A 16385-nucleotide genomic window follows, 5' to 3' on the forward strand; every position below is an offset into this window, starting at 1 on the left:
TGCAGCTCCTACGTCTCCCTCCCAGTTCTGCTGTCAGGAGTCAAATAAAACAAGGTGAATCCCTCCATGACAGTCCTTCAAATACTTGCTGGCAGCCATCACATTCTCCAAGTCTTTTTTTCTTCAGGCTCACGCTGCCCAGGTATTTCTGCTGGCATCCCCCCATCTGGTCCCCCCCGACCCCCATTAACCTGGCTGCTGCCCTCTGGGCACACGTAAATGTACAGTATGCAGATATCCAAGATAACCTGCTGCTGAGAACTGGGCACAATCCTCCATGTGTGGTCTGACCGGGACGGGGGTGGTGGGACCATCACTTCCTTCATTTGGGACCCCCTACTTCTCTCCATGCAGTTTGAGATCAAGTTATTTTGAGGGTATTTGTGTCACGCTGATGACTTTGACTGAGTTTGAGGTTGACTGGAAGCTTTCAACCTGTCACCCCAAACTTGTCTTACACATGTTCAAACCAGAGGACCTGGGCAAGACTCTTGCCTTGGCTACTCACCACCTGTGTGTCCTTTGTCAAATCACTTGCCCCTTCTGGGTCTCAGGCTTCTTATCTATAAAATGAGGCGGTTGGACTAGCTGGCCTCTGAGGTCCACACCAGCTAGAAGAGGACTACAAACTCAGAATTTAACTGCTCCTTTTGGGACTTGTTTCTGCTTCTGCGGGTTGGACTTTTTGATCTTTCAAGTTCTTTCTTTAGTTAACATTCTATGTTCTTTGTTCTAACATTGTAAATTCTAAGGCTCCTTCCAGCTCTTGCTCAACATTATAAGATTCTTCCCAGCTTGTACATTCTATAGTCTCAGGTTCCTCCCCCTGTCCCCTACAATGTTCTGAGTTCCAAGGTTCTTTCTACATTTGACATTCTGCATTCCAAGGTCCCTCCCGTCTCTGTGTCCTAAGGCCCCTCCCAGTCTGACATTTGGTGTTCTAAGATTCCTCTCTTAGACAATGTTCTGTGTTCTAAGGTCCCTTTTGTCTCAGATACTCTATGTTCTAAGGCCCCTTCAGCTCTGATGTTCTGTGTTCTAAGGCCCCCTCCCATCTTGGACATTCTATGGTCTAATATCCCACATTTGAAGTTCCGTTCTACTTCCAAGCTTCTATGGTTCTATTAATAAACAAGAACAAAGACGATGAGTGACGTGTTACGTCAGTCGCTCAACAGTAATTCCCTATACTGACTGGTGGCCAGCTCTGGTTGTAACCAGCTGCTTCATATGAAGCCAGCTTCAGAACTATGCTGTGCCCAGAGCTTGGGGCTTTTGGCCTCTGAAATGCAGCACTAGCTCAGCACTTAGCCCTGGGTTCCCCAAACTCTGGCTTCTTAGAGCCCCCAAAGAGCCTGTGTAGACTGAGCTTTTGGTCCCTGGTCACAGGACAGAGGGGAGCAGGACCCGACCAGGAATGTTGTTATGGCATCCAAAGCCATGGCTTCTAGAACTCATTGAGAGCAGAACTTCCTTCATTTTTTACTTCATCTCTTCAGTGCCTGGCACATAGTAGGAGCTTAATAAAAGTTTGTTGACTGACTGATTACTTCAGGTTCCCCCCCAACAATGCCCTAGATCAAAGGTATAAGGGATCAGAACTCATAGTGTTCTTTAGGAGAAGGCTTCTGGGAAAAGTTCGATGACCACCCTCCCACCCCCCATTGGGTACAATGTAAGGAATTTTTGTTCTGGTACAGGCTGGACTATTAGGCTTTGAAGTCCCTCCCAAAGCCAAGATTCTGAAGGTCTCCAAGAGGTGAAGTGAGTCTAGACAAAATGGTTTTTCAGCCCAAGATGAAGAAAGCTGTCAACAAGAGGTGCACAGGCTGGGACTGCTGCCCTCCCTCTCCCCCACAGACCTTCTCTGAGAAGCTCTGAGCCGTCCCCAGAGACAGGGAGTCGGCAGATGGTGCTTTAAACGTCCAGGGAGCCTCCGGAGCCTGTAAAATGATGAGGGTTTCAGGGTTTAAGTGATAAAAAGCAAGGGAATGGGGCAGCTGGAACCCAGCCCTTAGAAACATCTGGAACGGCCTCCCCAGGATCCTTCAAGGCTCAGCTCAGGCCCTGGATGCTCCAGGGCAAGTAACACAGGATCTAAAATCATCCTTGTCATCCACGATGTGAAAATAACACAGGAACCCAAGGAGAGAATTATAGGGTCACTGGATTTGGCATCAGATAGGGGTTCAAACCCCTGCGGCTTCATCTGTGACCCTGGGCAAGTCACATCATTTCCCTGGGTCTTGGTTTCCTCATCTGTAAAATGAGGGGATTGGACCCAATGATTTCTAAGGACTCTGCTAGCTTGAGATCTGTGATCCTACGTCCTTACATTAGCAGATGTGCGTGGCAGACACTCACAATTTTATATACAATCTTCTCTGTTTTTTGTATAGGGAAATGTCCTTGTCGGCTGATGTCAGTCAAATCCAGAATAAAACAAAAATGCAGAAACCACACCAGCGCTAGGAGCTGATGGCTGCTGCTTCTTAGATAGCTCAGCTGAGCCAAGGTCCCTCCAGCATGGAAATGCTGGTGATCGCTCCCAGGACAATGGTTCTTCCTGCTTCCTTCCCGCCCCCATGGTTTTGCTTTCCCAGTACTAACCGCGACATCAGTCCTGGTGGAAGAGTTCTCCAAGCGGGGGAATTTGGTGAACAACAGCCTCCTAGAGGAACTCTAGGGAGGGGGAAGCCGTGCCTCATGAGGCAAGTGGCCCATTCTACATGTGGACCGCTAAGAAGTTCGTCCTTCCAGAGACCTAAAATCCTCTTTCGCCCATAATCTTTATTCAGACCGGTGGGACTAAGCTGAACAAAAAGCCAATCAGCTTCCAGATGTAGATAGATGGATTGGCAGATAGATAGACAGATAGGCAAAGATAGATGATAGATCAATCAATAGATAGAAAAATGAGTAGATAGATAGAAACAGACAGATTTATAGACTTAAATAGATCCAGCATGTATTAAGGGTTACTAAGTGTCTGTGGTAAGCCCTGGGGATAAAAATATAAGCAAAAAAGTTCCTGTTACCCTCGCGGAAGCTGCATTCTAATGGGGCAAGGAGATAAAGTAAAGATAAAAATATAAATAAACAAAGGCAACAAATAAATTAAATAAAGAAATAAAGGAGATTTTTGAAAAAGTGGACAAGTTTAGGGGAGGAAGTGAGGGAGAGGCTTTTCACCTGCTAAGGATCATGGTGAGGAGGTGAAGTTCAGAGAGTGAGGAGTGGAACGGGGAAGCCTGGGTGCTTCCAGAAATGGTCCCAGCCAGGCAGGACCTTGCCAGAGGAGAGGGCAGCAGTGTGGGGGCATCTCCAGGGCGAGGAGGTGGAGACATCCAGAGAGGGAAGACGGCGATCATGTCCTCCCTAATTGCTTTCTTCTCCACATTAACCATCCCTAGTTTTTTGACCTGCTTCTCACTTGGCATGGTCTCCAGTCTTCTCCCTCTCATCCTGGTCATCCTTCTCTAGATGTCCTCACTCCAGCTTTAAGCAGAGAGGCAGCATTAGGTAGAGGAGAAAACTCTTGACTTAGAGGCAGGAAGACCTGAGTTCACATCCTACCTCAGAAACTTGATTCACCATATGAACTTGGGCAAGCCACCCAATTCTCTTTGCCTCTGTTTCCCATCTGTAAAATGGGGTATAATAGCAGCACCTACCTCACAGCGTTCCTGTAAAGATCAAATGAGACCATGTATATGAAGTGCTTTGCAAACCTTAAATCTCCAGGTAAATGTGGATTATTATTGTTAGGGAGAGGAACTGAACCTATGATTTCATTGGTATAGGGAGCTCCCAGGTGAGGAAACTTCCTCTACCGATGCAGGTTGACCTCTAGAGCTAGAAGAGCAAATGAATGAATGATAATAGTTATCGTCATTAATCATCACTGTCATTGTGCATCCTTCCTAAACTATGGTGCCCCCAAGAAGCCTTTGGAAACATTGAGAGGGTAAAAGCCCTGAGGTCTGGTCTGGTCATAGAAGGCTTCCTGGAGCGGGCAGGATCGGAGCTGGACCTGCTGAAATGATGGCTTCTTTACCTGTTATGAGCAGACGTGTGCCAGTCTGGCTGCTCCGGGTCCCTAGAGCCTTGCTCTGGTACCAACGGCACCAAGGGCTCCAAAGACAGAGCAGGGCCAGTCCTTTCTAATGGCTGCCAAGGTGAGCTGGACATAGAATAAGTCAGAGAAACAACATTAACAAAAACCGACTTTGTTTTGTGTGACTCTGGAAGTCGTTTCACCTCTCTCAGCCTCAGTTTCCCTAGCTGTAAAAAGGAAATGATGACACCAGCCTCAGATTAACGAGAACTGATATTTTAAAGTGTGAGAAACCTTTCGTACACAAGACAAGAGAGAGTCAGAACAGTTGACTTATGGAGTAGGAAGGTGCCAGCTACTGTCAAGATTCCTGCTGAGGGCACTGATGTCTCTTCTGAGGCTGCCCAATGGCCGGAGACGAAATCAGGGAGATTTCTAGTGGCTGGGTTAGTGTTTAAGACTGTCATGGTAGAGCTGTATATGATGGAAGGATGGACAACAGAACTGGGTGAGGACATTTCATTGCAGAGTGATACAGCTCTGAAGAGTCTGGTTACCCGGATGGTATTTCCTGATATAACAACGTTGTGTTATATGTATCCCCTTGGCAAAATCTTTTGCATGGAACCACACTACAAGCTGCTTGTCATCTTAAACATCAAAAACACTAAAGGTCTGGGCAGCAAAGGACATTGTCACAGTATCAGTGGCAGCCATATCCTTGACTTTCTGAGCCCTTCCTTACCCTCTCAAGTGTGCCTGTCCCTGAGGTCATGGGATCCTGGTAGTCATGGGAGTCCTTTATAGGGTGACCTTTAGAAATGATGCAATATCTATTTTTAACAACTGGTTTGTACAGAGGTAATATAGGTACATACATATGTAATATAGCTTATATATGTATCTATCATATGCATTATATATGTGTATGTACATGTGTGTGTGTATGCATGCATGTATGTATGCATGTATTTTAACACTTGGTCTGGGATTCTCCTGGTTTAGACACCTCTCCATCAGTGCAGGTCACAAATCCTACTATGCCTTTGTAGAGGGACTTCATGGGTTGCTGAAATCACCATGTTTTTGCCTGCCCTCTGCTAATGAATCTCTCTGTACTTGATTAGGCTCATCCTTGAACGAAATAAGTTCTTTTCCTGAGCTCACACTCAAAGCCTTCCTGGTTTGGTAGAATCTTCCAGAACTAGCCTTCTGCTAGCCGTGGAGAATGCAGGGTCACCACCACACCACAATAAAGTACAAACAGAAGCCTTTCAGGTCGGCCTATTTTGCTTGGGGATGAAGGACTGGAAAGCAGCTTGGGGATCTTCTCTGGTGTGTCCTACCCTCTCCATGTGCAGGTAAGCTCAAAGCTCAGAGAGGACTGTTGGTGGACATATACATAATAAAGGTAGGCATTTGGAACAAAAGATCAGGATGGAAGGTCAAAGAGGTTCCATCTAAGGAGCTATATTTGCTTTTTTCCTTCCTATTCATTTGCATGAGGAATAAAAAAAACAACAAACCTTGAGATTAATAAAATTGGAGGAGGGAATGCCAAATACAACAGCCCTCAGTGGTTTGTTGAAAGGGCAATCCCTGAAATGATTCTGAAGGAGTACAGTTGGGCAATCAGAAAATAAGAGGGAGTTACAAAGACTTTTTAACCCTAAAACAGAAAGAAGCTCAGGACAAGGCCATGATAAAGGAGGAAAGATTTCATAAAAGAGACTTAATTTTAGCCTGGTTTAGGTCTTAGCTATTTGTGGTGGTTCATAGTCTTGACTATGACCAATGAGCCGTTGTCCCATTCTTTTTGGGAAGAGGCTTTCTAGCCACTTCACCCAAGCAGGCAGGAGGCAAGAGGACCAGCAGGTACCCTGGACATATAAAGCTCAGACGCTCATAGGGAAAGGAGTTTAGGCACAAAAGCAGAAGAGGCACATGACCACTGACCAGTGGAATACTGCCCAGTAGCAACCACGAAAGACTCAGAGGAAGCAGTACCTTGCATAGACATGTGGCCACGTGGCCAGTAGAAACCGCACAGCACAAGAGTCCCGCCCAGTGGGAGTAGCTTGGTGGCTTTGCCAGAAAACACTGGCCATCCTACAGTATGGGATGTATGAGCTGTGACAAACACACATTTCCTACATGTATGTGTTCCGAAGAGCATGCGTCAGCCACCTGGGTTCCATATGTGTCCCTTCACAAATACGCCCTGGCCATAACTCCAATGAGTGTGCTTCTTTATGGGTCTTCCCAAAGTGTACCCCTCCTCCCATTGACGGGACAGATTTGTAGGAAGATGTCTTACAGTTGTATGGAGAGCTTTGTGCTGTTGGTACATTTCTTAGGCAATTTCATGAAGTACCTTTGCTCTGAACTCATGATGAGCCCTGGCTGACTGGCAGGAGCAAACACAATGGTTTACTGGCAGGGGATCCCGAGATTTGAAGCCAACGCAAATCCAACTCCCTCATTTTACAGAAGAGGAAACTGAGACCCAAGGAGAAAAGTCATTGGCCCGAGATCACCTTGGGACTAAGTGGCAGAGCCAGGATTCAAACTCGGGTCCTGTGATTCCAAGTCTAGCATTCTTCCCACTGTTCCAGGCCATATGATTTTTGAGGAGCAGAAGTCCCACAGAATACAGACCTTGGATTAAGCAGGTCTGGTGAGACCTGTGTTCAAGGGAGGAGAGGAGTCCAGAAAGTGCCCTCCTTGATTCTGTTTGGGGCCTAATGTAAATGCCCTGTGCTGTGTGGCTGCAGGGGCCTCTAACAACCAAATTCTCCAGAAGCCTTGGGGTCCGCATGGAGGAAGTTGGCAACATAACCCATGCTGGCCTCTTTAGATGGAGGGGAGCAATTCTAGACTCCATGCTTGACCTTTTAGTGAATTTCCCAAATGTGAAGAGATTTCTTTTCCTTCTACTGAGACGCGTGGAAAATTCAATACCTTCTCCAAATCCTCCTTTTGACAGGGATGCTGTGTTCTGGTAGCCAGGAGCGGAACGGGAAGGGTGGCTAATGGGCCTTGACTGGCTTGCACATTCCGAGGCCCATGGCTGGCACCTGGAAGGCTCATCAGGCAATCCCTTCCTAAAAAGATTTCACGCTTCGCTCCCCTCCCCTTCAGTGGACCCACCTGGCTAGTGTTAAGAAACATGTGTTGGCGGATGCGGGATTAGGTGGGAATGGCTTCAGGGAGCTTAACTGAAGTCACTTCATATGCTTAGTTTAATCCAGGAAGATGAGAAAAAGGAAGGATTTAGACAAACATAAGAAGCCTATTTTAATTCATTCATCCAACAAAGAGTCTGAACACTTCTGTGCAGGGCCTATTCTGGGTACCACAGAAATGGGTACAAAAGATGGAGAAGACACTAAGCTTGCCCTCAAGGAGTGTAGAATCTCATTGGGTGACAAGACATGAACACTTGAAGCAGTTAAGCAACAATACAGGGTATTGGATGATAAACAGCCGGAATGAGGAGCACAAAGAGCCAGAGTTCTCTTCTATGAATAGGGGGAGATCGCTGTGGACTGGGCTGGGCTGGAGAGGGCAGGCTTCATGGAAGAAAGGAGGTAGAATAGTGAGGAAGATTTAGGGAGGTAGAGATGAGAGCAAAGGGCCTTCCATGTGGTGGTGCTGGTGGACAACCCACCCATGAATAAGGTGTTTTAATGTATTGGCCTGAACATCTGTCTCATTTAAATCAATTCACATGGAAGTCAAGACATCAGCCTGTGGAGTCATTGGTCCTTTTTGAAAATGAAGGACAACCACCACAATTTCCTAAGATTAAAGGATCCTTTAATAAGCCTTGACTCAGTTTGACTCAGGGGTCATTTCACAGACTCACGGAGGAGGGACCTTGGGACACTTCACAGTCTGGAAGATCCCAAAATGGGAATCTCTTCTAAAACATATCCAACGAGTGGGCATTCAACTTCCCCTTAGATACCAGGAAGGGGAACTCACCACCTGTGAGTGAGACCATTCCTCTTGAGGACAGATCTCACAGTTGGGATGTTTCTCCTTATATTAAATAGGTTTTTTTTTTTTTGCAACTTCCCCTCACAGCCCCTAGTCCTGTCCTCTGGGACCCAACAGAACAGACAAACCCCATCTCTGCATGACAGCTCTTCGTTGGAAGGCAATGTTCATGTCCCCTCGAAGCCTGATTTTCTTCGGGCCGGGCATCTCTATATCCTTCAGTGGATCCTCTGGGCACTGCTTCGAAGGCATGGAGCCCTCCTTTGTACACATGCCCGCTGGTCAGTGACCTTTTTAAAATATGGTTCCCAGAATTGGGCATGACACTTCAGAGGCAGCGTGGCTGGGGCAAAGCACAGTGAGACCAGCATCTTCCTCTTTCTGCACGTTAGGTTTTTATTAATACAAGCTGAGACCACAGTTGCTTTTTTTGTCTGCTCTGTCACACTGGACTGATACTGAGCTTGCAGTCCACTAAGACCTTGCATATCTTTTTCACTCAAACTGTGGCCTTGTTATGCCTCCTCTATCTTGCACATGTATGGTTGATTATTTGAACCCAAGTGTGGGACTTCCCATTTGACTCCATGAAGTCTGATTTTATTCAGTTTGGCCCATCATGCCAGCCTGCTAGGATATTTTTGGATCCAAGTCTCTTGTCCAACATGTTAGCTCTCATCTGCTATCACAGTTTCTGAGCAAAAAGCCTCTCATTGCACCTGAAAAACAAGGGGAAAACTGTTTGTTGGTACACTGGGCTGCTCTGCTCGCAGATCCCACCTGAAAACAACTGAATTCAAAGGGAAACATGAAAGGAGAAGGGGGTTATTTATGAAAGGGAACCTGTTCTTGGCTTAAGGAAGGCACATCAACTCACCTGGGGTCATCCCTTGGCATTTCTGAGCTAGCACAGCGATAAGTCCTGAATTTTGTATTGGCCCAGAGTCTCTCACATCTGGTTAAAAGGAAGGAAAAGGAGGAAAACTGTATGTGTCCATAATCCATCCACCAAGATAGACATCATATATTCAACTAATGTAGAAAGAAGATCAACAAGAGAGACCATGGGGCTTCAACAGGAGACAAACTGAAAAAAGAGCCATGGTCTCAGAAGTCTGTGATGCACAAATGCATAGAATATGTGTAATGAGCAAGGTGAGCTCACTCTCCTAATACAAGGAGGCAAATTGAATCTCATCGGTATCCCTGGGGCTTGCGGGGATGAGATCTATGCTCTGGAAAGCTCCATCTTATGTAGAAGCTACAGGAAGTTTCAAAAAGAAGGGGAGGCACATATTAAGAAGCCATATTCAGATCAAGAAATCTTGGACTCAGTGCAGGGAAATATGGCAGAGAGCAATCAGATTAAGATGAATGGAGGCAGACCCAGAAGGGATATAGTCATTAGAGTATATTTCAGATCATCTGGACAGAAGGAGGAAGAAGATGAAGTATTTGGGGAAATGGTCACAGGCCTAGCATGAAGGCATGATACAGTAATGGGAAAGGCAGGGGTGTGGTGGTAAATGTTTAACAACAGGATCTCTAGGAGGACATGAAATATATGCAGGACCCTCTTTGAAGTTTACATTACTAATAATTACTCCAGCATTTTCTTAAATCTAGACAATCAACAAAGCAATATATCAAACCCTAATTTGTAGTGTTTGTGGATTTCTGAGGTGCAAATGCTCACACTGAAAATTTAACAACCAGCTCTCTAGCACACCACTGAGCAGAGCCCTTGAATGATCTAGAAATCTGCTGGACCTTTTACTTTCTCTTTGCCAGTAGAAGAGCAGCTCAGGATTTCTTGGTTGGCTTTGGATGATAATTTTCTCCTTCAAAAGGTAGAAGAACCAAGCCTGGGATATCCTATCCTGCATCTGATTCTCACTAAAGAAAGAACTGGTTTCTGGGGTATAAATGGTAAGAATTTTGTGGCATGGGGTGTGATCTCTTTATCTTAGAATTTTTTTATACAGAAGGAGAGGGAAGCCATAATCAGGCTAACCCAAACAGTAGAAGAATAGGTGGGTTTCTGTGGACTAGAGGGAAAGGCAGTCCAGAAAGGATAGCGACTTCTCAAAAATGAAGTCCTGCCCTTTGTTCCTCTTTTCTTTTAAATCTTTCTTTCAAGGAATGGCTCACTGGGGAAGTCATATTGTGGAAATGAAGGTGATGTCAGAATGAAAGTATCTCTAAAAATAAGATAAATTGTGGATTTTTTTTCTGTTAAAGAAACAGTGATATGTTTAATAATAGCCATGATAGTAGGTACCATTTATGTAAGGTTTGCATGGCACTTTATATGTGATCTCATCTGATCCCTACAACAACCCTGTGAGGAAGGTGCTGAGGAAACAGGCTGAGAGTGGTTAAGTGACTTGATCAAGGACACGCACAGGTAGTAAGTGGCAGAATTTGAATTGAGGGTATCTTTGACTCCAAGTCCTCTTTGCCACCAAATTGCCTACTTAAATTAAAATGCAAATTTTACTTGTGAAAAGAGAATGGAATTCTCAAAGACAGAAAGGAAATAATTTCCAGAGAGGAGAAAAAGGTGATGTCATCTAAAAAGGCTACCATAGGTACAGAAGAAATTCACTGACCAATTTAGACTTTAATTATATATATATATGTACATATATGTAAGGATACATGTATATCTTTGTATATATATATATATAGGCACCAGGGCAACAGGTAACAGAAAATGAATATAAAAAGTATGGAATGATTTTATAAGAATAATGTTAGGACTGGGAAAAATCACATGGTGAGGAAAGCCAAGGGTAATAAAAGATGGGTTGGGCTTTTTAAAAGGCCATATTGAGGAAAAGAAGGAGATTAAAGAAGGGACTGAACCATTTCTCCAGGGAGGATGGCATGATAAGTGATGACAGAGAGAAGCAAAGCTTCCAAATGCTGAAACTGTTCTTTTTTTCTCTGCTCCAAGAAGTTATTTTTTCATTTCAATGAATTGAGAGAGATGTAATTGCTGAGCCAGCCATTCAAAGATCTTGGAGAAATGGAAAGGAACCACAAGATTAGAGGGAATGAAACGGCTCCAATTCCATAAAAGGGAAGAGAAGGGAGTTGGTAAACTCTAGATTTTATTTCTAGCAGAAATCTAGGATGTAATATTAGAAGAATGGTTAATGAATACCCAGAAAAGGAGGCAGCCAGCATGACCTTACCAAGATAAGTCATGCCATACTAACCTATTTTCCATTTTTCAAAGGTTTACTAGACTTAAATATCAGGGGAATGCCACATAGTTGACCGAGATTTATCGAAGCAGTTAACAAAGTCTCATGCCATCTTAAGGAAAGATGGAGCAGTGTGGACTGGGTGTAGGTACAACTAAATTGGTTCAGAACTGAATAAATGGATGAAGTCAAAGGCTAGTCACTAACGATTTGATATTCACTTGAAAAGTCTCCAATGCAGTGCCCCAATGGTCTTTTTTTAACCCACTGCTGCTCAAAATTTTTAATCAATAACCTAAATAGATAGATGGCACACTTTTCAAATTGGCAGGTGACATAAGGTTGGGATTGTGCTGGATGACAGAATCAGGATCCAGAAAGATTTAGACAGGCTGGAAGGTTGGACTGAATTTAATCAAATTAAATTTAATAGGTGGAAAATCCAAAAAGTCTTACAGTCAGGTCAAATCCACAAGACTGCAAAGGCCAAGCTAGAAAGCAGTTTGTTCCCCCACAAAAGATCTGAGGGTGTTAGTGGGTCACAAACTCAATAGAGCTCAACAGTGTGTTATGATAGCAAAGAGAAATAATTCAGTCTTAGGCCAACTTTAGAGAAGGAGAGTATCTGGGATTATGGAAATGATAAAGCCTGTACACTCTGTCCTAAAAAAAAACTGTTTCTGGATTATTGTGATCAGTTCTGGGTGGTACATATTGGGAAGGAATTGACAAGATGAAGGGCAGCCAGAGGAGAGAAATGAGAATGGTGAAGGGCCTCAGGAATATGCCACATGAGTCTGGGCCAAAGGAACTACACATGTTTAACATGGAGAAGTCTTAGAAGAGGTGAGGGGAGTATATTAGTTTTTCTCAAATATTTCAAGAGAGAAGTTTTAAACTTATTCTGCTTGGCCCTAGAGGGCAGAGCTATAAGCAATGGACAGAAGAGGCAGAGGTCAGGAAAAAAGTCATAACAATGAGTGCCATCCCCAAGTGGAATGGGCTGGGAGGTGGTGGGTTCCACCTCTCTGGAAGTCTTCAAGTGACCTTTGGGTGACCACTTCTCAGACACAATGGAGGGGGATTCTTGGCTTGGCAGAGGTTGGACTGGACCATTTCTGAGAGTCTTTCTCACTCAGAGATTCTGAGAATCTCTAATTTGAACATTTCCATTTTTCCAAAGCATTTCCTCCTATGTCATCTCCTTTAAACTTCATGGCATCTTTGGAGGAGGAGGGGCAGGGATTGGAGGGTCATACATGCAGAACTGGAGGGGGCCTTTGAGGCTATTTCCTCTAACTCCATCATTCTAGAGGGAGGGCCAGGAGGTGAATCACTCAAGGCCTCACAGGTAATAACTGGCAGAACCAAACCTAGGATAATATGTAGGCTTTTCCTCCACAGTTTACAAATGGAGAGACCTAGGCTCAGAGAAAGAATGACTTGTCCTTGCCTCACACAGTTAGTACATGTCAGAGGCAGGATTCAAACCCAAGTTTTCTGACTTCAAGACCAGGGAATTGGGCCAACTACCCCTAGGCCTCTTGCCTAATTACCCTGGGGCAATGAACTAGCTCCTCCCTACCTGTCCAGTCTTCTCCCCACATGCTTGACCACCCAGCCATAGTGGCTTACTTATTCTTCCTTTTGCACGACACTCCATCTCCCATATCTGCACCTTTGCATATTCTGTCCCCCACCCCATGCCTGGAATACTCTCCTTCACTCCACCTCTCAGGATCCCTGACTTTCTTCAAGTCTCAGTTAAACACCATCTTCTACAGGAGGCCTTTCCTGGGCTCCCCACCTCCTCCCGCACCCCAGTTGCTATAGTTTTCTCCTGCAGGGTTGTCTTCCATCTTCTCTGAAGGTAGCTTTTACAAACCTATTTATTTATATATTATTTCTCCTCTTAGAATATAAGCTTCCTGATGACTGGAACTGTGTTTTTGCTTTGTCTTTGTATCACCAGTGCTCAGCATTGCACCTGGAACATAGTAGGTACTTAATAAATGTTTGTTGATTGATTGGTTGGTTGAGGCTCTTTTCCATTTCCAAGATGGAGGGTGGAGAGAGGGATACCCTTCTCTATTTCCCCATATACATCTCATATAGCATATTTCCTTTTGTAACTTCTTTTCTATTTTTATACCTGGATATTAAGGTTGGGGAAAGGAAAGGTCCCATGTAGTATGATTTTCCACCCTCCCAGGGGCCATGCTGCCTTGTGGTGCCTTTAGCTTCCATGAGGTTCTTACATAGCCTCAGAAGGAATTGAAGTTTAACTTATGGCAGTGCCCTTGGGGCAGAAGGCTACTACAGTCCTAACCTGGCAAGGGGTACACCTGATCCTTGCCAACCATTAGCTTCAAAACTCCATTCCTTCAACAACTGGAATCTGTTTGTGGGCCAGAAATTAGAGATTTCTAAAGCTGAACTCCTCACTTTTCTCCTTCAAACCTGTTCCCCTCTCCTATCTCTGTGTTCCACTTCTATTGATGGCACTAGCACTGCCATCTTCCTGGTCTCCTAACCTTGAAACCTTGGGGTCATTTCCCATCTCTCTTACTTTTCCTACATCCATTCAATAATCTTTTTGAAATCTGGCCTCTCCTATCCATGGATCCTGCAACAACCTTAGCTTAGAATTTCATCTTTGCTTGCCTAGACTTTTTAAATAGTCTCTGAATTGGTCTCACTGCCTTCTTTCCCCCCTCCCTAGACTACCTTTTACATGACTGCTTGAGTAATCTTCCCTGATGGGTACTACTCTGCTCAAAAGGCTTTCATTGATCCCTGTGATCTGCTGACTAAAGTAGAAACTCCTAATCCTGGCATTCAAAGCCATTCACCATCAGACTCCAAACTACTTTTCCAGCTTCATTACACACTATTTACTTCTTTTCACACACCAGCCAAACTGACATAGTCTTGGCATGATTACATCTTGTCAGAATGTGGAGTTGAGTTATTCCCCTCTGACTAAAAGAGCCAGGATGGGTGATGTTGCCAGCTTCATCCAAGTGGGGCTTAGCATTTTTAGATCATTTTGGTTATCACAGCTCCTTCTCCTTCCCCAGGGCTACAGAGTATGCTCACTTTTCATTATTATCCTGTCCTGTCCCCTTTCTGTGCCTTTGGTCTCATTTCAACTCCTGGAATCTATCCTTTCTACAATTTGTGGAGGTGGTGTGGTGTCTGTCATTGGATAAAAACCTGAACTAGTGATCCCAATCCCTGGATTCTAGCCCTGCTGCCTTTGCCACTTTCTGTGTGACCTCTGACAAGTCATTTAACCTCTGTGCTTTTCAGTCTGCCAATCTGTAAAATGGGGATACCAACTCACCTCCTTCACTGCTTGTCATGAGCAATGAGTGATGAGAAAAGAGAGGCCAAAGGTCTTTGGAAGGTATCAACATGTTACACACATGTAAGGCATCATTAAGCCTAATGGATTGGAGTCATTAATACTACAGACCCTTCTCATCTTGTAGCTCAAGAGCAGTTCCAGTGTGGGAAGGGCCACAAGTGGTTCCAATAGCCTGACTCTGCTGACTCCATCATCTTCTAGCCCAACTTTTGCCAAACAACCTACCCAAAGGAGCGATTGACTCTTTATTACTCACTAGGTAACAAGAGAGTGCCCACCTCTGGTCTGGGATCAGAGGCATTTCTGCGAGTCAGGATGTCTTTGGGTTTTTTCAGTAACTGGTCCCCTGCCATGGCTGATGCATAGACTCAGAAACTGTTGGAATTTGGAAAGGGACCCCAGAGACCATCTAGTCTAAGACCCTCATTTGACAGATAAGGAACAGAAGTCCAGGGATATTAAGTGCGAAGTATCTAAGGCAAGACCCGCCCCAAGATGCAGATCTGACTCCAGAGCCAGGTCCCTTTCCTTACAATGGGGCTCAATGCCAGATCTTCAGACCAAAGCTCTCTCCACTGCCCTGCCTCTCCCTGTCACAGCCCTGCCTGGGCATGGTGCCACCCCACAGAAGGAACACTTGGAACATCTCAGGAAAGGGCTGAAGCACACATACTCACTGGAGGCTGTTCACTCAGATAAAAGCTCCACCCTCCATGCCAGGCACAGGCACAGTTTGCCCGGACTCCCACCTTTTTGTTCTTTTTGATTGACACCTCCCTTCATACTCTTTGGCCTTGGCAGCCCAGCAGCATCCAACTGGGGGTGGGACCAAAATCTGCCAGTGGGAAGAAGTCTCCCCACCCCCATCGGCTCCCTGCCAGCCTGCAGAAGGAAGTGGCCCTGGGCACTGTGAGGTAGTCATGATGCCCACGCAGAGAGGGGCTGTTAGTTTCAGACGGAACATCTCTGATCTGGCAGTGACAGAGAAGGAAACAAGAATTCACATGGAGTCATAAATTTTACAAGAGCCAACATCCTGCCGGCAGAGGGATCCAGGGAAAGCACTTCGACAACTGGCCAAACATTTGTGTTGGCACTCACCATTCCATGGCACATTTGCTAGGGTCTGAGGCAATCTCAACAGCTGGCTCTGGCCAGCCCTGCAGGGGAATGGGGGCTTAGGCGGGTAATGCAAGGAGAATGGATGGCCAGCGGAGAATATTAGGGGCAGGTGTCCAAAACACCCCTAAATCACTCAGTTTGTTGAGGAAAGGCACAGATCTGTGTAGCTTCCTCCATTTGCTGGGTCTTGTTCTATACACCTCTGCCCTAGAGCAAGGTGAAACACATTCGGCGCTCTGAATATCCTCAAGGTAACCCAATGACAGGGGACAAATACACCCCAGGGACACGAGTCTGGGTCCTGGTTCAGAGAAATGGGGTCTTGGAATGAGACCAGACGAGGTTGAGTTCCATGGAGTCCTGAGTGAAATTCCACACCCTCCCTCCCCAGTTCCTGCCCCAAGCCCACGCAGCATCAAATGTGGCAAGCAAGCATGGGAGTAGACAGATGTCCTCACGGAAACATGACACATTTAGGCTCGGCTCCAAGACTTTGCCAAAGCCATTTTCCCTTTCCTGGAAGGCCCTCCTCCCTCCTCTCCATCTGTGTGAATCTTATCCATCCTCTGAGGTCCCTCTAAGTCACACCTCCTCCATGAGGCCTTCCCTAGCTAGGAGTCTT

At 45.3% G+C, this 16385-nt stretch overlaps 1 protein-coding gene across 1 annotated transcript in view; it reads right to left on the reverse strand.

Moving 5' to 3' along the window:
- The window catches only part of TMEM266 (transmembrane protein 266), a 94825-nt gene that overhangs the window by 47033 nt on the left and 31407 nt on the right, over positions 1 to 16385 (reverse strand). The gene's annotated exons all lie outside the window — the stretch shown is intronic.

The sequence above is a fragment of the Trichosurus vulpecula genome, chromosome 8 (genome assembly GCF_011100635.1).
Source record: "Trichosurus vulpecula isolate mTriVul1 chromosome 8, mTriVul1.pri, whole genome shotgun sequence".
NCBI classification, from domain to species: Eukaryota; Metazoa; Chordata; class Mammalia; order Diprotodontia; family Phalangeridae; genus Trichosurus; species Trichosurus vulpecula.